Source organism: Lemur catta, chromosome 4 (assembly GCF_020740605.2).
Source record: "Lemur catta isolate mLemCat1 chromosome 4, mLemCat1.pri, whole genome shotgun sequence".
NCBI lineage: Eukaryota > Metazoa > Chordata > Mammalia > Primates > Lemuridae > Lemur > Lemur catta.
The window spans coordinates 67,051,198-67,077,506 of record NC_059131.1 but is presented as its reverse complement, the minus strand read 5'-3'; positions in this window follow the sequence as shown (position 1 = coordinate 67,077,506).

Sequence of the window (26,309 nt, the reverse complement as noted above, 5' to 3'; positions counted from 1 at the left end):
TTATTCTCTCACAGTGCTGGAGGCCAGAAATCTGAAATCAGAGTGTTGGCAGGGTTGGTTCCTTCTCAAGGCTCCAAGGGAGAATCTGTTCTATGTCTCGCTCCTAGCTTTGGGTGATTGCCAGCAATCCTTGGCATTCCTTGGCTGTATCGCTCCCATGAGATGCGTCTCCCATGGACAGAGACAGGATGCATCTCCCATCTCTGTCTCCATCATCACATGGTCTTCTTCCTTGTGTATGTCTCCGTGTGTCCTCTCCTCTTCTTATAAGGACACCAGATATTGGATTTAGGGCCTCGCTTAATCTGGTATGACCTTATCTCAACTAATTACATCTGCAAAGACTCTACTTTCCAAATAAGGTCACATTCTAAGGTTCTGGGTAGCTATGAATTTTTTTCTTTCAATTTGTTTAATATACAAAAACATCACACAATGCAAAGAAATTCAGAATGTATCATGAAGCTATTGATACTTATCTGAAGGTGGCTGACAGCAATGGCTAAATTAGTCATGCTACTAATTTATCTCCAAAGTTTTGTTTAGCACATCAGAAATATCTTTTCCTAGCTATGAATATTGAGTGGGATGCTATTCCATCTACTCACTCTCTCACCTCCCATCCCATCGGTGGGGATGCTACTGTTCCTAGGGTCTGATCCAAGTCCCTCACAGGGAGAGAGAGAGAGACATGGTCTACAAGTCCATGACACCGGACTTAGATCCAAAGAAACACAGACAAGCTCTCTCTTAATTGGAACATAACATTTGAATTGATCTAATTCTATCATTCACTGAGGAGAAGGGAAGGAGGAGAGTGGTATTAGGGATGGAGTGGAAAAAAACAGTATAGTGTGACAAATTTGGCTCTGACTTCAGATATTTCTGCACAAATCTTTCAGGAAGGTCGCCCAGTGATTTTTGAGAAAATGGTGAATATTATTTTAGGGATATTTTTAGAATTCATCACCAAAGCCCCCCAGAGGTAAACGGAACCTCTATAAATTCACTCAAGTGCAATGTCTTAGTCCATTTGGGCTGCTATAACAAAATACTATAAACTGGGTAGTTTATAAACAACAAAATTTATTTTTCACAGTTCTGGAGGCTTGGAAGTCCAAGATCAAAGTAGATTCAGTATTTGTCAAGGGCCTATTTTCTGGTTCATAGATGGTGAATTCTCGCTGCATCCTCTCATGATAAAAGGGGCAAGGGATCTCTCTTGGGCCTCTTTTAAAGGGCACTAATCCTATTCATGAGGGCAAAGCTCACACAACCTAATCACTTCCCAAAGGCCCCACTTCCTAATTCCATCACCTTGGGGGTTAGGATTTCAACATGTAAATCTTGGAGGGATAAAAACATTCAGAAATGCAGCATCTGGATAAAATGTAAAGAATGATGTCTTGGCTTGAAAGACTTTTAAATGTTGGATTTTTTTTTCTTTTTTAAGACTGCCTTATTCTGTCATCCAGGCTGTAATATAATGGCCTGACCATAGCTCACTGCAGCCTCCAACTCCTGGGCTCAAGGGATCCTCACACCCTAGCCACTTGAGTAGCTGGGACTACAGGCATATGCCACAATGCCAGGCTAATTTTTTTTAAGTTTTCTTTAGAGCCGAGGTCTTGCTATGTTGCCCAGGCTGGTCTTGAACTCCTGGCCTCAAGTGATCCTTCCACGCCGGCCTCCCAAAGAGCTGGGATTACAGGCATGAGTCACCATGCCTGGTCTGAAAATACTGGGTTTTCAAGATGCTGCCTGAATGTTTGAGGTTTATTTCTTCCACTATTATCCACAGCAGTATATTTATATTTGTTAGATTGCTGTTTCAATTTGGGGGCATAAAAAACAAAACCAAACAAAACAAACCAGCTACCCTACCCTTAGCATGTAGTCAGTCCTTCATTCAAATTGAGCACCTAGTAGGTGTTCAACATATTTATGGGCACCTTTGTCTGTAAAAATTATTAAAAATTATATTTTACCATAGCGTGGGTACAAAGAACATAATCCAGGCTAGATTATGTCCATTTTTTCCCTCACGTTTTAAAAGAAATTAAAACATTTTCATGGGCCCTTAAAATATCATGGGCCCTAGGCACTGTGCCTACTGGTGGCTATGTGAGCTCTGCTATCCGTGACATGCTGGCTAGCAGGAGTTGGGGAATTTGCATTTGAACAGTACGATGCCCACTATACCTACAGGAAGAAAGAGATCTGTGTTTTCAGAAATGGTCCCAAATATAAAAAAGCAAGAGCAGGTCCCAAGAGATGGCCCTAGGGAGACTCCCAGGTGCCTGGATAAGTCTTTGACCTTAGCCACCCTCTCCCCAGAATGGGGGCCCTGAGTGTGGTGGGCTGTACTGTCACGAGGAGAGTTGCCAGGAGGGGGAGGCAGAAGCAGAACAGAAGGAAGGAGGGAAGCAGATGCACACCTGCAATTTCAGAGCTTGGACTAGGGCAGGATTTTTATTTAACCTTTTGCAGGGAGTGAGGCTGTCAATGATATCTTTGAGAGTCACATGAAAGTTTTGGATCCACTCCTGGCACAATGCACGTATGCACACAAAAACCAATGTTTACACAAACTTTCTGGGGTTAACAAAGGGTCCAGGTTCACACCCTCAGGTCCAAGGCACCTCCCTATACTCTGGAAAAGAGAAGCAATACAACAGGATCATTTCCCTCCCACACCACAGGCTCCCTACTCTTGGAATCCAGACTCCAGGCTGGAATACACAACTACCTTGTGGGTTAATCACACGTCCCTGCTGGCTGGCACCTAACCACCATGGGCAGCACAGTTTCTGTGGGGAAATGCACTCCTGCTTCCAGAACAGACTTCTAAAGGACTCATGAAGCACAACTGAGTTTGTCATTTGGGGGTTGGTTGTCCTGATGATAATCCGCTTTAATGAGCTCTAGTGAGAACAAAGCAGCCTTTTCTAGGCCTTTTCTTGTGGCCTTGGCTCTGGGCGTAAATGCTTCCCTCCTCGGAATCCCAGTGTCCCACAGGCTGGCTGTCCTGTGCCGCAGCACCCAGCGCTCCTCATGCTCACCGGCTCTGGGGGAGAGATGAGGCTCTGTGGCAGTAATTCACCAGCTTGCACAGAACCCACTTCGGAATGGAGAGAAGAAGAAAGGGCTTTAATTAATTCTGAATTAAAATGACTAGAAAAAAATCCAGTCTAGCAATCAGAGAAAGCAAACTTAAAATTAAGCTAACCGTGGAAGGCAGAATTTCAAGTTTCACACACTTCTCTGGCTCAAAGTATTAATGTTGATCTTGTTTTTGAAGTAATCACTTTAAGCTAAACCAATTCAAATATAAAAACTAAAGATTGTTTCGTTAAATAAAAATTAAAGAATATAAATATCCAGTATATATATTTATATCATATAAATATTTTACTTATGTACTAGTTATGTATATATTTTTATAAATAATATAAATCTGTATTACTTATATTTAAATACATTTGTATATATAAATATTATTTCTTTATATATTTTTTATATAGCATGTATGCATTTTTGGATATTTATATGCTTTTCATTCAATAACCAAGTACTATTATTCTAACAAAACAATCTTTTGTTTCATTGTGGTTATGGCAGGGAAGCAGCTGAAATTTAGGGAGTGATTCCTTTGCATCTGCCCTGCAGCTGCTACCTGCTTCATATGTGTTATTTCACTTAGTTTTACTTTATCTGAAAAACAACCTTGTGGGAGATCACCATTTTATGGATAAAGAAACTGAGGTTCTTAAAATAATTATTATTGTTACAATAATAATATTATTGTAATTATAATTATTGTAATAATAATAATTATAAATAATTGTTTATTTTAATAATAATTATTATTATTTCTATTGAAATAGAATCTTCTGGAATAGCCAAAATTTTGTTTCCTGAAAGGAGGGGGTGAACTAGGTTTCTCCTGGTCTAGAAATTCTCGGCTTGTATAATCAGCACAATTCTCTCTTTTAGAGAAAAAGCTTCTCTTACTTTTTGGGACTTGTCAGCCAGGTCTACTGGAACAATGTGGTGGAAGGGAAGTGTGAACTTCCCTCACATTTCTCAGTGAGACATTGCCCATGAAATCTAGTCAACACCCTCCAGGTCCTGCCCAGAGGATCCTGGGCCCTTGGGGAAGGAGGGGAGAGCAGTGAGCTCTGCTCAGGCTTGGTCCAGCCCAGCTTTGTGGGATAATGAATGAACTCCTTAGATGGCCACCAGCAAGGCTGCAAACACGCTAAAGAAGTCAGGAAGCTAAAGAGAGAGAGGGGTAGAAGCTGGGAATGGGGGGAAAAGACCCATCAGCCTCTTCTCTGGGTTGACATGTATACCTGGAGGAATAGAAATGCTTTCTGCTGGAGCTGCCAAGCTGGGGGGTTGTAAGTCTGGGGCTGCTGGGGCCGTCTTGTCTTCAGCCCTCTGTGTGGCCACACTTCCACACAGACACAAATATCAGACAGGCAGAGAGAGTCAGAGCTAAATGGGGTGGATTTAGGTGGATAAATCCAGTGCCAGCGAAGAGGCCATAATCTGGGAGCATGTCTCGTTTTTCATTCATTCATTTATTCATTCATTCAACATGCTTATATGGGACACCTGCCATGTGTCTACCGCAGGGCCATGAGCCAACAAGCCAGAAACCATCAATGAATAAGCCAGACCCAGGCTCACTAGGATTTCCCAGTCCACAGGGACTGCAAGATGTATGATCAAACACAAGCCATTTCACCACCACCTGTTAGGTGTGAACGAAACTCTAGAAGCAGCAAAGCAGGGAGTTGATTAGGTTTGCTCCAGACAGGGTCTGTAAGATGTCTAAAAGGCCAAGGAGATGGGGGAACATTGTTCCTGACACTGAGCACAACCAGGAAAGGTCATAGGTGGATGCCGCTACGCTGTGTGACCGGAGAAGACAGTGATGGGGGAGGCAATATTAAAATCTGTCCACAGGAGGGCACGTGCTGTGGATTTGAGCCCCACTCTTCCCCTTCCCACTCACTCACTCCACAAATATGTACTGAGTGTCTGCTTCGTACAGGCGCTGTTCTAGGTACCAGGGACACAGCAATGAACAAAACAGATCGGAAAAAAAAAGTAAAAATCTCTGCCCTTATGAGCTTACATTCTAGTGGGGCGAGTGCAGTGTGTTAGTTCGTTTTGCACTGCCATAAAGGAAATACCTGAGGCTGAGTAATTTATAAAGAAAAGAGGTTTATTTGGCTCCTGGTTCTGCAGGCTGTACCAGAAGCATGGCACCAGCACCTGTTCTGGTGAATGTTATGCCTGCTCAGGGTGGGAAGCCAGAAAGTATGTAAGGATGGAATGCGGTTAATGGAAAACTTAGAAAGTGATCGTAAGACCTGTGAAACAATAGCCACGGGAGTCTGGAGGGCCTGGAGGGTGTAAATTTAACTCTGACCACCGACAGTTGAGGCAATGCTGGCAGGAATCGGTTACTGTTCAGAAAAATTCGCCCTCCCCAAACTTCCATCCAAACCTCCTATAAAACCCAAGGCTCTCCTCTTTCTGGTGTGGATGCTCTTTTCGGCCTCCACCCATCTGTACCCAGATGCTCAAATAAACAGCATTTTGCTACACCTGGGGCTTCAAATGTCTCCCTCTCGGCGCTGGACCTAACAGTAAGGGCTGCAGGGAGCTTCAATCAAGGCAGAAGGCAAAGGGGGAGCAGGGGTGTCACATGGCGAGAGAGGGAGCAAGGGAGGCAGGGGTAGTGTGATGCTCTAAACAACCAGCTCTTGCAGTGAACTAAGAGAGCAAGAACTCATTATCACGGGGAGGGCATGGAGCCATTCTTGAGGGATCCGCCCCCATGACCCAAACACCTCCCACTCAGCCCCACCGTCAACACTGGGGATCAGACTTCAGCATGAGATTTGGAGGGGACAAATATTCAAACCATATCAGGCAGACAGAAAGTAAAATAAATTAACAAAGTACAGTCCATTCTCCTTATTCCCAGTTATTATGTTCTACAAAGTACTTCCCAGTAGTATGTACTACAAACACTGAATTAGCAAATACTGAACTTTTGCTCTTAGGGGAAAGACAGGGTGAGGTTCCTGTGAGCCTCTCTGGTCATGACATTTTCATCAACTAATCAATACATAACTTTGCTTTGTGTATTTCTGTTTAAAGACACCTCGTTTTATATATATTGTTGATTCATTAAAATTGAACTCACTGCAACAGCACTATAACTCATGCCTGAAGGAATCTTATCTAATGCCTATGTTTTCTCCATAAGGTACATTACAGTTTCCTGTGCTTAGGAACACCAGACAGCACTTCAGCACTATGACTGGGGGCCATTTTAAACAGCAAAACAGCCAAACTTAGTGGCTCATGTCTGTAATCCTAGCACTTTGGGAAGCCAAGGCAGGAGGATGGTTTGAGCTCAGAAGTTCGAGAGCAGCCTGAGTGAAAGGAAGACCCCATCTCTACTGAAAACAGAAAAATTAGCCAGGCATGGTAGCACGTGCCTGTAGTCCCAGCTACATGGGAGGCTGAGGCAGGAGGATCCCTTGAGCCCAGGAGTTTGAGGTAGGAGTGGGCTAGGACAACACCATTGCACTCTACTGTCTACTCACAACGACCTCATGAGGTAAGAAGGACACAGATAATTTTTACCTTACAGATGGAAAACAAAACCCTGAAGCTTAGAAGGGTTGTCACTTGCCATGAAGACTCTCGAACATTGGGCTGATATTTAGAAGTCTAAGCTGGAGTGGGTGGCTGGTGGGATCCCACTTCAGACCTGTTGATGTCTTGTTGAGTTAAACACGATTGTATCCAAAGCTCTTGTGTGATGTAAGGAATATAATCCTTTTCTGATTCCTCTTAGAGCATTTATTCATTCATTCAACAAATATTTACTGGGCACCTGCTATGTACTAATCACTATTCTAGATTCTGAGGATACAGCAGTAAACAAAATGAACACATATCCTTGCTTCCATGGAACTTACATTTTAGTGACAAGAGACAGTGAACAAGAATATTAAGTAAAAAAGAAAACACCATAGCAGCCACCTCTTTGGGTAGCCTATAACTCAATATTCCTTGCAGGTAGCCTGGTCTAGAGGAAAGAGGGTGAAAGGCTGTCCTGAGTCCCTGTGCTGCCGCTTGCTGGCCAGGTAACCTGGGGTCTCAGTTGCCCTATCTAGGATTCTAACTGTGTACAGGCCATAGAGGTTAGGGACAGGTGTAACCAACATGTTTACAATTCATTTTTAACTACTATCAAACATTTCATGCACACAAAAATACAGAGATAATAACAGAATGAACACTTATGTACCTATTTACCAACATTAAGACAAGAAACTGCAAATTCAAAGTGGCTTTGTAATAAGTCCACTTGGTTGGGCTGAACTACATTTCTCAGAATTTCCTTCCTTGTGTATTTCTGCTTAAGGTAGGCCACAAGAGACTTCTTCTGAGATTTGGAGGACAGAGCTGCAGCTGCAGCCATATTATTTTTCACACATGGAAGGCTGGGGTGGTGCTTTCATTGCACGTTATTGCAGCGTCCAGACCCGCACCTGCTCCAGCTGGCCCTGCTCAGGTTCTGTGACTGCTGAGCCAGGTCTGTGTCTAGCTCCATGACAAGAGGAACCAGCTGCTCCTGCAGGACACCCTTCGTCAAGGACAGAGATGGTGTGTGACTGACATGACTTCCTGCATGTCCTTGTGGGTTTCACCTTGTCCTTGCTCTTCCCACTTTACAGCCATCTTCCCTTCCCAACTGCCTGTGCTGTGGACTTCAAGTTCCAGCATCAGAGAAGACAGCAGCCTAATTAACCAGCTCCCACAATTGCATAAGGTCAAATCTTATAACAGAAAGATGGATGGATAATAGGTCTGTAGATAATCTTCTAGTGGTTTTGCTTCTCTGCTGACCCACTGTGCACTTCTACCTGATCATAACCCCCTCCGTCCCCTGCCCAGAGGTAAAGGATCTCAAATCTAGTATTTCTCACTCCTCTTTTTACTCTATGTGTATATATCCATAATAATATACAGTACTGATTATTGGATTCTAAGTAACTTTAATGCTCAATAAACAATAGCTCAACCTCCCCACCTTGATTATCAACTTCCAGGTCCTCCTAGCTCTGCAAAGTGTCTTCCCCCAGTTATCTCTGGGGTAGCACTTCACATGAACTCATAAACCTCTCTGGCCACTAAGGTTTCCATACAGCATCTGCAATGCCTTTCCTTTCTTGTTCTAAAGACCTGAGAGCGTGTCACAATGGCCACTGCCAATAGTGCCCCTGGAAGATCACAAGCATTATGCCAAAGGAGCTGCCTCCCTCACTCCCAGCTCACTTATCCATGTGCCGAAGCAGGTCTGGGTGCTGTCTGGAGAGGTGAAGGATGCCCTGTCCTCCCTCCCTAGTACCACACACCTGCATCTCAGTCTCAAAGCAGCCTAGCTTGTGCCTCAGGTCTCAGGAAGTTTCTCATTAAATCAGGCCTTTCCTCTTGTCCCTTTCAGCCCTCAGACCTAGCAAGTGACAACCCTTCTCCCACCAAACCCAACCCAACCCCACCCCCATCACCGCAACAAGAGGCAGCATCTCAAGGAGAGCACCTTCTCCATTCACTCACAGCCCAATAGCACTTACTCACATTCACACCTTAGAATTAAAGATACACAGAGAGACAGAGGGAAGGCTGGATATTCCCACAGCTACAGGGTGCAAGAGCAAACAACAACTTCACGTTCCCTGCCAGAGCTCTAAATGCTGGATCCATGCAACAGTGACAGCTGCATCTTCCCCAAGAACAATGTGTGAACACTTGCTTTACCTTTCGGAAACAAAAAGGTTTTAATAATATCATTTTTGGTCATTTTTATTAAGTCAAAGAAACAGTATGCCCCAGTTCATTCACTCAACGCATATTAATTGATTCCCAACCAAGTATCAAATACTAATGGAGATGCTTGGGATCCATTGCAAAATGAAACAAAGCAAGAGCTCTGGCCTTGTGCAGTTAGAGCTCTAGAGACAGACAGCTTCTTGCAAATTTTAAATGATGGCTTATCCTTCCATCCCACTTTTGTAGCTTCCCTTGATAATTCATATGAAATATTTCGTATCTCAAGTTTTAGCCAGAGCATCACATTCCAGTCTACCCTGCTCATCACCCCTGTGACCACACAGAACAGTCTAAGGACCAGTCAGTGGTTTCTTATCTTCTGTGAGGTCCTTTGAAAATCTGATGTAAAAAATGGTGAATCTTACCCCATAAAATTCTCAAACCACACACACACACACACACACACACACTATTCGTGTATAAAGCTCACCTGTGGGTCCCACATTAAGAATTTTTAACTTACTTGGAGCTTAGGCCTGGGAAAAAGAGGAGAGGGAAGGAGAGAAAGGAACAGACTGCTTCCCTGTAATTTCCTGGGGTGCACAGGGAGGGTCGCCTAAACTCACAGTGGACAGGTGGAGAGCCCACCTGAGCATGTGGGTGGACTCCACACTCAGGCAGCCCAGCAGATCCAGGGGAAGGAACCTGGAGTCTCAGAGTGTAAGCTGGGTGGTTCAGACGTAGACAACAGTGATGTGCCTAGCAGTAGTAACTCAAGAGATGGAGGTTTGAAATAAACGCTGGTCTTTGGGATGTTGTGCTGTGAGCATTACTTTGTTCTCTTTTCCATCCAGCCCTTTTCAAAACTGTGTTCCTTCCTAGCTGCTTCTCACATCATGCTCTTTGTTGTTGTGTAGATTCTTCATTATTTACTCAGACCTGAAAAATTAAAATTGTCAGACATTTCCTCTCAGGGCGAATTCAGCAGATCGCCCTAGTGTTTCCGGGTGACAACCCTTCCCCAACCCAAATGTCGAGTAGGTCTGCATTTGGTGGTGGTGGAGGAAAGGCAGTTGTGCTAATGTGTGGGGAGACATAGTAGCTGGGGGGGTGAGGTGTATCAGCGAAGGGAAGTTGTAAGTCCCTGATGGCGATGTGAAGGTCTGGGGAAAGAGGTGGTGGGGCTGTAGAAAGGTTTGGAGGAGGACAGTTCATACAGAGCTTGGTGCTCTGTGGGCTCTGAGCACATGTCAGGGTGGAGGGTGCTGAGAGCCAGTGGTCAGGGGACCACGCTGGGTTTTCTGTGCCCTGAACCAGGGAGAAGCACAGTAGGAGCATTTCTGGGGGAAGAACTCAGCACCTTGCACTGAAGCCCAGGAGTTCTGCAGACAAAGGCTGGACAAGAGGGAAGAACCCAAAAGGAATGATTCCTATTTCAGACAAGACCAGCTCCTTCTATAATATTATCAATTTTATTGAGGTATAGTTTTCATATAATAAAAACCATACAAATGTAAGTGTATAGTTTGTTGAGTTTTTAAAAAAATATATACACTGTGCAACTGCCACCACAATCAAGATTTCCATCACCTGTTCCACAGATAATAAAATTTAAAATTAAACTGGAAAAAAAAAAAAGATTTCCATCACCCCTGAAATTTCCCTTGTGCTCTTCTCAATCTTCTCTCTCCTCCCTACACAAACACTGATCTGTTTCCTGTCACTCTAGATTGGATTTGTTTTCCCTAGAGTTTCCTATAAATGGAATCATACAGTATGTACTCTTTTGTTACTGGTTTTTTTTTGTTTTGTTTTTGTTCATCAGAGTTTTTGAGATTCTTCCATGTTGTTGTATCAGTAGTTCGTTCCTCTTCATTGCTGAGTAGTGTTCCATTGTTTGGATTCACCACACTTCCTTTATCTGTTCATCTGTTGATGGCCATTTACATTGGTTTACCTTTTAGCTGTTACCAATAATGCTACTATGAACATTCCTGTACAAGTCTTTTTGTGATTGTATGTTTTGTTTTGTTTCCTGAGACAAGGTCTCACTCTGTTGCCCTGGCTAGGGTGTGGTAGCATCATCGCAGCTCACTGCAGCCTCCAACTCCTGAGTTCAAGTGATCCTCCTGCCTCAGCCTCCCAAGTAGCTGGGACTGCAGGCACATGCCACCATGCCCAGCTAATTTTTCTATTTTTTGTAGAGACGGGGTCTCCCTATTGCTCAGGCTGGTCTTGAACTCCTGGTCTCAAGTGATCCTCCCTCCTTGGCCTCCCAAAGAGCTAGGATTACAGGCATGAGCCACCAAACCTGACCATGACCATATGTTTTTATTCCTCTTGGATAAATACCCAGTAGTAGAATTGTTGGCGTATGTGGTAAATACACATTTCTTTTTTTATAAAGATCTATGCCTTTTTTCATATTTATGCATTTTATGTGCATATTTCACTTCACAAGAAAATGTCAGTCTATTATCCAAAGTGTTGTATCATTTTACTTTCCCATGAACAATGTATTAGAGTTCCAGTTGCTCTCATGCTTGTCAGCACTTATACTATCAGTCTTCTCAAGGGTGGGTGGGTTATCTCATTGGGGTTTTAAAGTGCCTTTTCCAGGCACAGGTTTAAGTGCTTCATCAACTTCTTACAACAGCCTTATAGAGTACATACTATTATTATTCCCACTTTACATATGGGAAAACCAAGGCACAGAAAAACTAAGTAGCTTGCCCAAGATCATGACACACCTGAGAAGTGGCAGAGTCAGGGTTCAATCCAGGCACTCAGACTCAACCTCTCTGCTACACCAGCCTCCCAACAGTAAGTTCTTGGGCTTTACCATGGGTGGTTCTTTATAACGAGGGCTGGAAAAAGTCACCAGCCACCTGAGGAGAAGAGATGTTGCCTAAGATAAAGGTTTACAGCCTAAAGACAGGTGTCTGCAGAGCCACACAGAGGAAACAGAAGTGGCAGCTGCCAGCCCACAGTTGAGGGCTGGGCATGGGTAAGGGCCAAGGGCCATGGTTCTCAATCTGTCTTTCCCTGCTTAGCACTGCCACAGGGCACCGTGCCAGCTCTGCCTTCAACAGACAGAGCAAGATCATCCCTCACCCACCCGCCTCCACTGTTTGTTCCTCTCAGCACCTGGGGAGGGGCCCCATCTGACGTAGTAACTGTTACAAGGATCTGGGGTGTGTCTGGGGAAAGAGTATCCTTTTTGGAAACAGGTGGGGTATAAACTATAAATGAACACATGCGCTAATCCCAAAAGGGAATAGGGAATGTATTAGTCAGGGTTCTCCAGAGAGACAGAACCAATAGGATATATATAGATGATAGATGGATGAGAGGGCACTTACTAGGAGAGTTGGCTCATGCGACTTTGGAAGCTGAGATGTCCCATAACAGGCTATCTGCAAGCTGAAGACCCTGGGATGCCCGTAGCATGGCTCAGTCCAAATCCGAAAGCCTCAAAACCAGAGAACCTGATGGTGTAATTCTCAGTCTGAGATTGAAAGCTTGAGAACCTGGAAGGAGGGGGTCACTGGCGTAAGTCCTAGAGTCCAAAGGGCAGGGAGCCTGGAGTTCCGATGTCCAGGGGCAGGAGAAAAGAGTGTCCCAGCTCCAGGAGAGAGAGGGAGGAAATCTGTTTCTCTCTTTTCTGTTCTGTGCGGGCTTCCAGCCGATTGGATAGTGCCTGACCACATAGAGGGTGGGTTTCCCCCACCCAGTCCACTGTCTCACATGCCAATCTCCTCTGAAAACACCTCCCCCAGACACACCCAGCAGTAATGCTTCACCAGTTCTCCGGCTATTCCTCAATCCAGTCAAGTTGACACTTCAAGTTAACCGTCATAGAGAACAACTAAAGAAAACACACAACCCTACAACAATGTCAAATGCCCAACATACCCACCTCTGATTCTATGACACTCAAGGAATAGGACAGAGCAGTGGCTCCTGGACTTTTGAATGTCAAAGACCAGTGAAGCTTTTAAAAAAATGTAACGGAAGGGAATGACATAAGTTTGGTAGCTTTTTACTTTGCTAAGTAAAATCATTAATAAAACAACCACCACTAACTGCTATCACTGCTATGTCATAAAAGAGAGGACATGTTATTATAATAACCCCAAGGGTAGGAAAGACAATCTCAGAATAAGATATGAGCTTTTCAATAAAATACATTAGCTTTATGAAAAATTCACTACATTTTCCTGATTTTTTTCTCACTAAAATTCTGTCACTGCCAGGCACTGGTTCCAAGAAGTTCATGGTCTGTAGAATTACAGAGATAAATTCAAAGCCCAATTGTATTACTATACCTGGTGCTTTACATGGCATTCTGGATGTTGCTGCACAACAAATTACCCCAAACCACACAATCACGGATTCTGTGAGTTAGGAATTTGGACAGAACACAGAGGAATGAAGGAATGGCTTGTCTCTGCTGCAATATATATTGGCACTCAGCTGGAAAGACTCAGATGGCCAGGGATGACTCTAATGACTGGGGTCTAGAATCATTCAGAGGCTTCTTCAGTCAGCATCTAGTGCCTGGGCTGGGGTGACTTGAAGTCTGGTCTCAGCTGGAACTATCAGTTGAGCACCCACATGTGTCCTCTCCATAAGCCTTGGGCTTCCTCATAGCAGGGTGGCCTCAGGGAAGTCACACTTCTTTTATGAGCCTTGTGGCTCAGTGCTCTAAGAATGAGTAGCACATAAGGCAGAAATTATATGGCCTTTGATGGCCTGGCTTTGGAAATCATATGGAGTCACTTCCTCTGTAAACTATTGATTGAGCCAGCTACATCCTCACCCAGATACAACAGAATGGGACATAGATCCCACTTCTTGATGAGAGGAGTGTCAAGAAATTGTAGCCATTTTTAAAAACTGCTTCATTAATGTTGTTGTCTCACATTTATTCTTCACAACAATACAAGGTGTGTATCATTATCCCCATTTTATAGATGAATAAAATGAGCCTCATAAAGGCCAAGAAATTCACCCCAAATTAGTAAAGTCGAGTTAAATATCTGCATCCCTGCATTTTTCTGTGCTCATGGCCTCTCAGCCTGAACCTTTAATCCAGCTGACTACATTCCCTCAGCCAGCAGACAAAGGAGCTACAGGTGCCTGACACTGCTTAAAGAGAGGCCAGGGACCTGCCTTCCCACTTGGCTGATCTATTCCCAGCCTCAGGCCCCCAGCTATGCGTCTGCTCTTGGGCTTTCACTGTGCCCTTTAGGCTCCATGTTGGGTTTTGCCTCTCTAAGTTTTAACTGTGTGTTTGCCTTTAAGGATCTTGCCCTTCTTGTCCTTCTGTCTTTTGTAAGCCAGCCTGACTATACAGATCCCCATCCATAGCATGGGCATTGAACCACTTGGTTCTATGCTGGCCTGGCCTGTGGCCAGGGGCACGTGGACAACCTGAGACATTCAACAGCCATGACATATTTATGATAAGAGTTAGTGGTGACAGCTGGGCCACTCCTCACTGATGTCTCTGAGGAGGTGGACTGGCCAGGGGCCAAGAGCGCCACAGGGCAATACATTTATTCCTCAGGACTCTTCCTTGCAAGTGCCAGGAGTTCACTCTATCCCCCAAAAGGGTGCATGGTAGGGATACTTACATAACACAGACAGGGCAGGGATGAAGCTGGATCCAGAGCTCTAAAACCAAGGATGTAATGCCACTAACATCTTTCTTCCCTCCTCTTGTTTCTGTATGTCAGCTTAAATTTTTCCTAATCCTGATGGTCTTCTTCCACATAAAGAGCAAAAGGAGGGCAATAGCTTCTGAGCCATGAACGCTCCATCAGAGTGGAATTATTACATTTCCCTGATTCCAGCTTGAAAAAGCTCTGGAAGGGCTTGTTTGAGTCAGTTACCCACCCCTGGACCAATTTCCTATGGCCAGGGAGGAAATGTCAACCCAGACTTGATCTCTTGGCCCCTACCCTCCCATATCTGGGTCTTTCCCTGAGTCAGGCAGCCATCCTGCGTGGTATGTACCTCAGTATAACAGGACCAGAATCCACAGGCGTCCTGAGGCAGGGACAATATCAGGCTTAGTATTAAGGAAATGCGGACCATTTCTCAATTCATACCATAATCATCTTCCTGGCGTCCAGAGCTTCTGGACACAACTTCTGAACAGTGTGAATGGTGTTAGTGGCCCCATGGCCATCGCCCACTCAGGTCATGTCCACACCTTACACAGACCTCTTTTCTACTCCATCATTTCAGCAGGAGTCTGTTAATACAACGAGTCCCACAGCGCGTTTGGGATGGTTTAGATAGCTCTATTGCTGGCTGCCTTGAGATGTTCCCACTTTCCAACTTCCTAAACAGAGACTCCAAAATGCCTGCCCATTCAGCTCTAACGTGCCGAGAAACTTGCTGCCCACAATCACAAGGCCCGTCTGTGAGCAGTTGTTTCGTTACTATGGCTGCCTTATTCCCCCAGCTCTGAACCAAGGCTGCCGCTATGGAGGATGGTGCTGAAGATGCCACAGTCTCCTGGGCTCAGTTGGGTCCAGAGAGGCCCTGGTAGAACCAGCGGACAAAGACTACTGCTGGCTCTGAGGGTACTGAGGGCACACTCCGTAGGAAGTGATTGAGCTCTTTAGATGCTGAATCAGGATACTCGGAAGATGAGATGTGGGTCAAGCAGTCCATGCAAATTTCAGAGATATCTCAGCCATGGCGAGCAATCAAGGTTAAGTTTGTTCCTCCTTTCCTTTCTTAACCATGCTCCTTAGATTGTCCCTATCATCAATGCCTTGGTGTGGGTTTTTCTAGGTGCAGCTAGAAACTCAATGAGTACCTGAGAATATGGTTTGAAGCCTGTATTTCTCAGTCCCAACTTTGACACCACTTCCTTTTCATTATATCTTTCTTGCATTCCTTTCTTCTTGTATGCTCACCCACACTATTTTCCTTTCCTCTCCTTTCCTTCTTCCCTCCCAACCTCCCTCCTTTTCTTCCTTCTAAAGCTGCCAGTAGCCCCTAAAGACATTACTTTGTCCTAACAGGTTCTCTGAATTTGGAGGTGAGAAATGGCAGATGGGGTGAGGTTATTTGAAGGACGATGTCAGAATTTTCATTGGATGGGGATGTTGGCAGGAGCTAAGCCCTATGGTTGAAAAGTTTGAGGCTATAGTGTGCTATGATTGCATCTGTGAATAGCCAATGTACTCCAGCCTGGGCAACATCTTTAAAAAGAAATAAGAAAAATGGCAAGAAATAAGAAGAGGCAATTCCTAAAGGAAGAAACCAAAATGGTCAATTAACAGATGAAATTCAACCTCACTGAATGCAGTAGGGAATGAAAATTAAATACAATAAAATATTTAGGGGCATATTCAGGTTTTCTGAAGCCTGAAACTTACAGAATTTGGGAGCTAAGTCCCCAAAACTGTGACTTCAAAATTAAGTATGAATGTGAATTTTTTTGGAATAAGAAAAGAAATCACAACAAACTATAAATGTTAAAAAGCTGAAAAGTATCACAAAAGTCACTAAAGCCAGTAAAAATAACATGTTTTTAATAATTATCTAACATTCCTTTATAATATTTTTTCCTACATTGGATGCATACTCTTTCATCATTTCCAAATGTCTTCAATTTTGTATTACCATTCTCTGTGGAGAGGATAGAAATAGGATTCAGTAATTATTCTAGTATGGTTGATTGAAATATGTTTCTTAGAGTTGGGATGCATAAAACATGACTCCACACATAGATTCACTTGCTCTTTGTAATACTGCTACAGGTTTGTATTTTATAAACTCGAGAATTTTGATATGCTCTATTATATATCATGCTTATCAAAAAAGTAATAAATAGATACAGTACATTTATGATGGTCTATATTACATTATTGAGTATATTCCTGAAGGAAGAGAACCATTGTGACTAGGCATGGATGAGAACTGAATTCTCCACTTACAATTTTCCTCAAGTGATGACTGGAAGAAGAGACATAGACTAGATTCTGGCTCTATACATTTCAAACCATGTTTCTCTTCCACTCTCCAAACAGTTCCAGGGCCAAGGCAGCAAGACACAATCATTATTATGATACAATCTTTAGCTCTGCAGCTTGGTGTCATGAAGCTGGGTTAGTTGGCATAGTGAGCAGTGGGAATATTTTGGGAGCCATTGCTTCACTAGGGAGCAGCTATAGCTTAAATAGACACGGAAGTCACTGCAGCTTCATAAATATGTCCCACCAAACTCTAACTAAATGTATTTCCAATTCAGTTTCATCTTAGCCAACTTCCAAAACTGCCTTCAGACAGTTGGATAACAGCACAAGGAGAAGTGTGATTGAGAGTTACAAAAAACAGCTACCTGAACAGATTTTAATTAAAATCTTTACTTTTGCACATATTATAAAGACATATAATCACGTTAATAAATTGGATCATTTCCAGGGTCTTAATTAGATGCCCTAAAACTTAAGCTTTACTTTCTTGGTAAACCACCTCTGGGTCTAGCTATACTTTATGTTGAGTTTCCATATTAATGTCAATGTTTAAAGCAAAAAATGGCATACGGTAAAACATAATGTATGTGGCCCATAATGGCCTAACACAATGAGTTTTTCATCAAGCTATAGATCAGCTCCCTTTATATTTTTGTTCATTTCTAGTCAAAGCATTGGAAATGCTTAAGGTCATGTCATACAAGAAATGTGGATGTGTGAACACTAGAGTCACACACAGGGTGGCAATGTTCACACTGAGAGAGCCCCACAGGAATTGAGGTCTACTAAAGAAAACCACAGAGCCACATGTCCCATATCATCAGTGCGGGGCACCTTCTCATGAAGTCATGAAGCAAAAGGACAGGCAGAACTCCCGCACCATAGGCCATTTCCCTATCTCCCCTTTGAGTTTAATTCAAGTAAGTTATTGATTGTATTATGAGACCTTACTATACCATACATAACTCACACAATTTTCAAAAATTGGAAAAACTTTTCTTAAAACTTTTTTTTGGAATGTAATGTAACATTATGCATCAAAAGCCCTAAAAAATGTGTGTACCCTTAAAAATTCAATTTCCAGGAATTTATCTTAACAAAGTCATTATGGATATATATTAAAATATGTAGCTAAAAATGTGTTTGTTGCTAGGTTATTTTTTAATCAGTAAAAATTAGAAATAATCTCTATGGCCAATGATAGGGCATTTGTTAAATGAATTATGATATATTTACACAATGTAATACAACACATAGGTTAAAATGGCAATGTAAAGAAATGTGGAAGACCTACTTGTGCAAAAGAAATTCAAGTCCTATGAAGGACATAAAAGGAAATTTGAATAAATGAAAACAAATATCCTGCTCTTGGGTAAGAAGCCAAATATTGTAATGATGGCAATTCTCACTAAATTAATCTATAAATTTAACCTCATTCCAATTAAAAATAACAATCAGAATTTTCTGAAATGACATAATATGACTCTAAAGTCTTAGGAAAGTATAAATGACAGGAATAACCAGAAAAATTCTAAAAACAAGTGAAGAGACTATCCCTACTAAATAATGAAATACATTAACAAAAGCTACGGTAATGAAAACTGCTTGGTAGTGACTCATGAGTGGATGTACATAACAGAACAGAGTTCAGAAATAGGCCTTGATGTATAAAGGAACATATAATACAGATGGCCTTTCAAATTAAGGGAGAAAACAGTGGCTTGTTCAGTAAATGGTGTTAGGACAACCCATTAACTCATGCATTAAAATTAATTCCAGATAGACAATAAAATAAAAGGTATGAAATTAAAATTCAAACCACAAAGGCAGAAAAAAATGTAAAAATATGTAATTTTAGTGTAGGAGAGACATATATAAGCAAAATACAAACCTCACAAGCCATAAAATGTACACAAATATGACACATAAAATTTTGAATACTTTGTAAAGAAAAAATACCATGAATAATGTCTAAAGAAAAAATGACAACATGGGAAAAACATTTTGATGTGGATGACAGACAAAAGGCTTATTTTTCAATATATAAATATTTAAAAATAAATAAATAAGAAAAAGGCCAATAAAAAACATGGCTATCCAGAATGACAGAGACTTACATAATACATCATACAAAAATATTTTTTCTAAATTTTTTACTTGGCTTTACTTATGTACAATTTACATATAACAAAACCTGCCAATTCTAAATGTAAAGTTTGATGAGTTTTGACAAATGTTTATGGTTGGTAACTACCACCACAATTAGGATACAGAATTTTTTCCATCACCCAAAAAAGTTCTCTCTTGTCCTTTTGCAATCAATCTCCTTCCCACACCCCTGACATCTGGAAACCACAGATCCCCTTTTGGTTATTATGGTTTTGTCTTTTCTATAATTTCATGTAAATGAAATCATCTATGTTGTTGCAAGTATAAGTAGTTCCTTTTTATTGCTGAGTAGTATTCCACTGTATGGATACACCATAATTTGTTTATCCATTCACCAGTTGATGAACATTTGGGTTCTTTCCAGTTTGGAGCCATTATGAATAAAGCTGCTCTGCACAATATCTAAAGAGTGGAATTTCTAAGTCATATGTGAGTATACATTTAATTGTAAAAGTAACTGTCAGACCATTTTGTAAGGTTGGAGAATGGGGAGAATCATTTGTCAATAAAAAATGGAGAGTTCTTCCCAGAAGAAAAAGGAAGAGCTTGAGGCTAAAAAAAAAAAAAAAAAAAGTCATTTTTTTTAAAATATGGAAAACCATTTTTCCAAAGCAGTTGTACCATTTAACATTCCCCCCAGCAGTATATGAGAATTTCAGTTGCTCTACATCCTTGCCAGAACACAGTATGATTAGTGTTTTTTAATTTTAGCTTTTCTTATAGGTATGCAATGATTTCTTATTGTAGTTTCAATTTGCATTTCTCTAATGATTAATAATGTTGAACATCTTTTCATATACTTTTGGTTTTACCATGTGTATTTTTTCTTTAGTGAAATGTCTGTTCAAATACTATATAATTTTTTTTTAACAGGTCCCAAGAGAGGGGCCCGGGAGAGGTTCATGGGTCCCGAGAGAGAGGGGCCCGAGAAGTCACCCAAATACTATATAATTTAAGGTCCTTGTCTTTTTATTATTTCTGTCATTTCTTGGTCTGTTTCTAGTGATTGATTTTTCTTTTACTTATGAGTCACATTCTTTGCATGCCTGATAATTATTGTTTGCTTGCTGGGCATTATGAGTTTTACCTTATTGGGTTTTGGATTTTGTTCTTTGTTTTATTTTGCTTTGAAAGAATGTTGGACTTTTTTTTTTGCCTGAGCACAGTTAAGTTACTTGAGATCAGTTTGATCCTTTGGAGGCTTGCTTTTAAGCTTTGTTAAAGCAGTTCCAGATCAGTATTTATTTTAGACCCATTAGGCCCCTACTAAGATGATACCCTTCTAAAGACTCTATCCAATGCTTTGTGTCTAAGAGGTCTCTCTGTTTTGGCTACTAAGAAGACAAACTACTCCCAGCTCCGTTGAGCTCCAGCAGTTGTTTGGCATACTGCTTTCTAGTTCTTCCCCAGGCTCATGGAATTTCCCCCCATACATGCTCTCAACAGTATTCAGCTAACAATGTGAGGTAGCTCTCTCTCTAATCACTTCCCTCCTCTCCTACTCTGCTTCACAAATTCTAGCCACTCTCTCTTCCCTGAACTCTGATCTCTGCTCCTGTATTTTGTGAAATTGCTGGGCTCTGCTTCATTCCCCATCCCTGCAGTGATGCCTGGAAATGACCCTGAGACAGTAAGCTAGGACAAATGTAAGGCTCACCTCATTTGATTCTCTTCTCATAGTTACCACCACCCTGTGTTGTCTGTTGTCCCATCTTGAAAACAGTTGTTTCATATATTTTTTTCCTGTTTTTCTAGTTGTTTACAATGGGAGGATGATTCCTATGGCAGTTAATGCTTCATGGATGATGTGGAAGTCTCTTTTTCCTATTTTCAATATAAAAAATCCTAAGGAAGAACTTTGGCCCCACTTATGTGTGGTGATCACCCATGAACCAATCAAGATAGTGAGAACATATGAGAAAATCAGTTTCTAAGGTTGGAGTGTGGGAAGACTCATTCCCCAATAAACAATGGAGAGTTCTTCCCAGAAGAAAGGGGAAGGGTGCAGAACAAAAACAGATAAGAAGCATCTACTATAGAAGCAATTCATATGAAAAAGAACTTGAAGTGGAACAACTGATAGAGTTGTAAAAGTTCCACTGTCTAGAAGGCTGAGCCCATTCCCCAGCTCCACGTTTTCCAGTGTCAAGGATGAACAGGAGAAAGTCCAAGATGAAGAGATACAAGTAACAGTTACACTGAAAGAGATAGAATGCAGTTAAAAAATTAACCTTCAGCTGGACACAGTACCTCATGCCTGTAATCCCAGCACTTTGGAAGGCTGAGGTAGGAGGATCACTTGAGGCCAGGAGTTTGAGACATTCTGGGTGACATAGTGAGACCCCATCTCTACAAAAAATTGTAAAAATTAGTGGGGTATGGTGGCAACATACCTGTAGTCCTAGCTACTCAGGAGGCTGAAGCAAGAGGATCCCTGGAGTCCAGGAGTTTGAGGCTGCAGTGAATTATGATTGTGCCATTTGCACTCCCGCCTGGGCAACAGAGTGAGACCCCAACTCTTTAAAAAAAAAAAAGGAAAGCAATTTTCTTTTCTTTCTCTTCTTTCCCCTCATCTGCCTATCTAAGCCTGCTCTGTGGACAAGTTTTTTTCCCAACCCTTGTGTGAAATCTAGGATTGTTCTCACTAGTTTTCTGATCCTTGTCAGATAACAAAAAGACCTCCAGATATTTTAACCCCATGAATAGTTTCATTTGGTAATTAAAATGCTCAGTTCTGTGCAATAGTCAAACCTGAGAATTCCATTTGTAGGTAAAGCTTACCCCCACGGGGCATGCTTCAGGAGGGAAACAGCATATGGTCAGCTCCTTTATTTTCCCACTAAAAGGATCTCTTAAGCACAATATTCCATCCCCTCCACCCTCAAGATGGCTAACAGCATTTTCTGATCTCTTGTGGAGTGTCGGGGAGGTAGGGATAAAGGGGAGGGGAGGTCTGAGAAAGGTCCTACTTGCTTGGTACTGTTCTGGTCTGGCTCTGGTGTTCTCTTTGCCTAGTAAGTATTCCAAGCTTTTTCCTGTGGGTCATTGTTTTAACCACATTACCTTGAGTGAGGTATGGTGAGGCCAGACACAGAGCAAGAGAGAGACTGGAAAGAGTTTTATCATTTTGTACACTCACAGTTCCCTGGGGAAAGTGTAGCAGGCCACACAGGACCACTCAGCAGAAACACTGGGGTTAGTTATAGGCAGAGGGAGAGAGGGAAACTGTATAAACAGCTTTGTTGTGGTTTCCGAGGAGAGGAAAGGGTCAGGTAGGGCAGGAAGATTTAGGATTGGCTAATTTGAATAATTTCAGTGGGCTCTGGGGCACAGGGGCCGTCTTTGGTTGTCTGGTACCTGGCCCTGGGTTGATTAGGGTGGGTGAATAGTGGCCTGGAGTGCCCGAAAAAGGAAGTGGTTGGGGGTGCAGAGTTAACAAAGTGCTGAAGGAGGGAAACTGACCAACCTCCAGACAGAGCCTCAAAACTGGGTCAAGGCAGCAATAAAAAACACTATTACTGGGATTTTATGGGTTCTTTGGAGGCCCCTTATCATAGAGGATGTCTCATTTGCAGTCCCTTTGTTGTCAGCCAACTCTCTGCCTGTATCAGGCACACACTCATACACATTCCGCTACATCTGAAGGTACTAAGCTCTCTCCTGTGCCTCTCACATCTGACACTGAATTATACATGACATCAGCAAAGGAGGACAGAGCGCCGAGAGAGCACCACGCAGACCTAAGCTATTGGCGGGTAGGGAAAACAGCAGAGAGCCAAGGAGTAGAGGACAAAGGGTTTCCGGCGTTAACAGAAAACGTGCTATGCAGGGCTGCCATTAGGGTGAGCAGAGTGAGGCACTCAGCGAGGGCCCAAAATTTAAGGGGCACCATAAAATTCAGTGATCAAGATAAATAATACTTAATGCAGAATTTTAAAAATACATAAAAATGTTCATAGTGGGTGCACAATTTCCCTTTTGCCTAAGACTCCAATATGGCTCAGCAGGGTACTGATGTTGTGCGATAGAAGCTTCTAGCTCTTGTCCTGGCCAGGTTGAACCCGGAGCAGCCCCCAGGGAATGACCTTCCGGGGGAAGTAGCCCTTCACCTAAGCCTTGAAGAAGGAATTGAATCAAACCAAAGTAGGGCGATGAGGCGTGGAATTATGGACAGGGAAGAAGAATCGGCAGATATTTTAAGTCCAAAATGCCTGGCGCTGAAAGACCTAAAGGGATATTGGGACAATGGTGGTGGTGAGGCGCTTGTAGGCAGGGACCAGATCATGTAGGGATTCTAGAACTGTAATCGGGGAGACAGCGCCCCGGTTTGCTTCTTACCGAGATAATGCCACGTGGGGGACGGATTGAAGAGGTCAGGTCTGGATACAGGTAAGTTCTTAATGAGGCTAGCGCATTATCTGAACGAGGGACGACACAACCCCATCTCTTCAGGTGTAGACAGATTCCCAAGTCCATGTCCGGACCTCAGTTTCCCCCCTGTAACACTGAGGGTGGGGCGGCACTCGGGACTCTGCCCTGCCAGCTGAGCCACCGCAGGGCTCCACTGGAGGGGCTGGGGCACCAGGACGCTCGGAGGACCTGCCCGAATCCAGCCGGGGGCCGGGCGAGCGGGGCGGGGCGGGCCCGGCTGGTGCCCTGACCGGCTCGCCGCCCAATCGCCGCGGGCCCGCCGAGCCCCGGGGGGCTGGGGCCGCCGCCGCCGCCGGAACGTGCCGCGGCTGCGCCGACGCGCGAGCGCAGGGCAGGGCGGCGGGCGCGCTCAGTCTGGCGGCGGCGGCCGTGCGCGGACTGACGTGCCGGGAGCCCCGCAGCCGCCCGCGCCGCCAGCAGCCCAGTCGCGCCGCGCTGCCCGGGCCGCGCCCGCCCGCCCGCCCGCCATGGTGTCATGGATCATCTCCAGGCTGGTGGTGTAAGTGGCCTTCTTGCCCGCGTCCCTCCTTCCCCTCCTTCCCCGCCCCCGGCCCCGGGGCTGCGCGCGCCCCTGCAGCGCCCGGCCCCAGTGGCTCGGGCTATTAATACCCGGCGGCCGCTAAATTTAGCAGGTACAGTAGCTGCCGAGGACGCCAGTGAACCGGCGGGCGGCGCAGGACGCGGCTACTGCCCGGGAGCGCCGCCGGTGCGGGCGGCAGCTTGTGGGGAGCTGGGCCGGGGCTCGGGGGACCGGCGGGCGGGGCGCCGAGGGCTGGGACGCACGGGGGCTCCGCCGGGGGCTGTGCCTCGCCGCGCCTCGGCTGCTTTGTTCCCCCGGGTCGGTCGTATTCGCAGAGGCCCCGCATGGGTGCGACACGGGGACACGCGTCTCTCTGCTTGGGGAAAAATGTGGGGTCGCCTGTCGCCGCGCCCTGCCGCCAAGCTTTTGTCAGGTGAAAATGACAGCCCGGGCGCTGCCTGGAGGAGTCAGCGCGGAGACGGGTGGAGAGATGAAGGCGGGACTCCCAACTGGGTTGATAAAAATACTCCTTTTTAGGTGTTTCAAATCGCCAGCGGCAAAGGCAGGTGGGAAGTAGGAAGACGTATATGAATCTTGGAGTTGATGCCCAGGGTCCCCCTGGTCTGATTCCTATTGCAGGGGCTTGAGAGACAGGGGTAGGCATCTCCAGGAATGCACGGGGAAATTTCCAAGTGACAGATAGCCACCAGGATGGTGGCGGTGACACCTCCCAGGCCTTGCAGGAGAGCGCAGAGTCATCTGGGGTGAGGTCTGTGTGAAGTCATTAGGGGTTATCCTAGGGGGGTATTTTTCGTTTTCAAGCCCAAGGACCCATAGACATTTGAAGAGCTTCCCTCGTGGATTTATTCTCCTTTGGAGATAGATAGACAGGGCTGTTCCAGTCCCTGTTCTTCCCTAACCGTCCTCGCCACCTGCTCAGGGGACCTGGGGCTGAAATGAGTGTGGGGTGGGGGGCATCTCAGGCTTTTTCTTTGTTTGAGAAAGAGGGGCTCCCGTTGATTGTGCATGATCACTCCTCATGTTTTGAAACTCCTCCCATCTCCTTCCCTTCTTTACTGATTTTCAAAGAAGCAGTCAGGGGCAGCCTTCTGAAGTCATCTCAGCTTTGTCTCCCAGCCACCATTCTGGGCTTTCCTCCCAAAGCCAGTGTCTGCACCTCTCAGCCCCCAAGTCATTCCATGAAGCTCTCTCTACAGCTGTCGCTGACTGCTGGGGGGTTGCGCTGTACCTTGAGGTGGCATGTTAAATATTTAGAAGATTTCTGACAGCAGAGCTGTCATGAATAATACAGGGAAGTGGCTGACAAGCCTTGCCCAAAGCTTGTCTTGCCTTCAGGTTGGTATTTTCTCTCCTTAAGTAGTCCTGTGATCTTCGAAATTGCCAGTGGCTTCTGGGGAGTCCTCAGGGTGGGGCAGGAGAGTTTAATTGGCCTCACTGGCTGCTCTGTATAGGCCCTACTGGGCTGGTCCTGGGTCACGTGTCCATCTTTAGTTTTATTATAATAGCAGCTCCCTCCCCTTTTCTACACCAGGCAGCTGATGGGCATGGAGAGGAGAGCCGTATATTTGGGAGGGGCCTCAGGGACCTGTTATTTCTTTCTAAAACAACCACACTTCCCAGAACTGAGACTTCAGAGGATTTAAATGACCATGAGAATTGCCCCTTGGGTCAGCCTGGCCCAAGGGAGAGTTGATGAGTTTTGGGAGGGTTATTCCCACTGTTGACTTCAGAAGATCAGGGATACCACCTATCCCCCATCCCTAATTCCTTATAGAAACCCAACATGAGTGTATTGATTATGAATCATTAATGCCACTTTTAAAAAGCAATACCTGTTCCATGTAAATTATACTTGTTCATTATAGGAAAATTAGAAAATATAGATAAACAGATTGAAAATTATCGATACTACTACCACATAGAGATAACTAGTGATGATTTTGGGGGGTATATTTTTCAAAGAATTTTCCCCTATGCTCCCATTGTAAATATAGATGCACATATATTTACAATTTAAGGAAGTTTTTATTCAGCCCAGTATTCTACATGGCTAGAGGAACTTCTTTTTTTTAATTTCAGTATATTGTGGGGGTACAAAAGTTTAGGTTACATATATTGCCCCTGCCTCTCTTCCCCCCCCCAATCAGAGCTTCAAGCGTGTCCATCCCCTAGATGGTGCGCATCGCACTTATTATGTATGTATACACCCATCCCCTCCGCCCCCCCATTCTGCCCGACACCCAATTTTTTTCGTTTTTTGAGACAGAGTCTCACTCTGTTGCCCGAGCGAGAGTGCCATG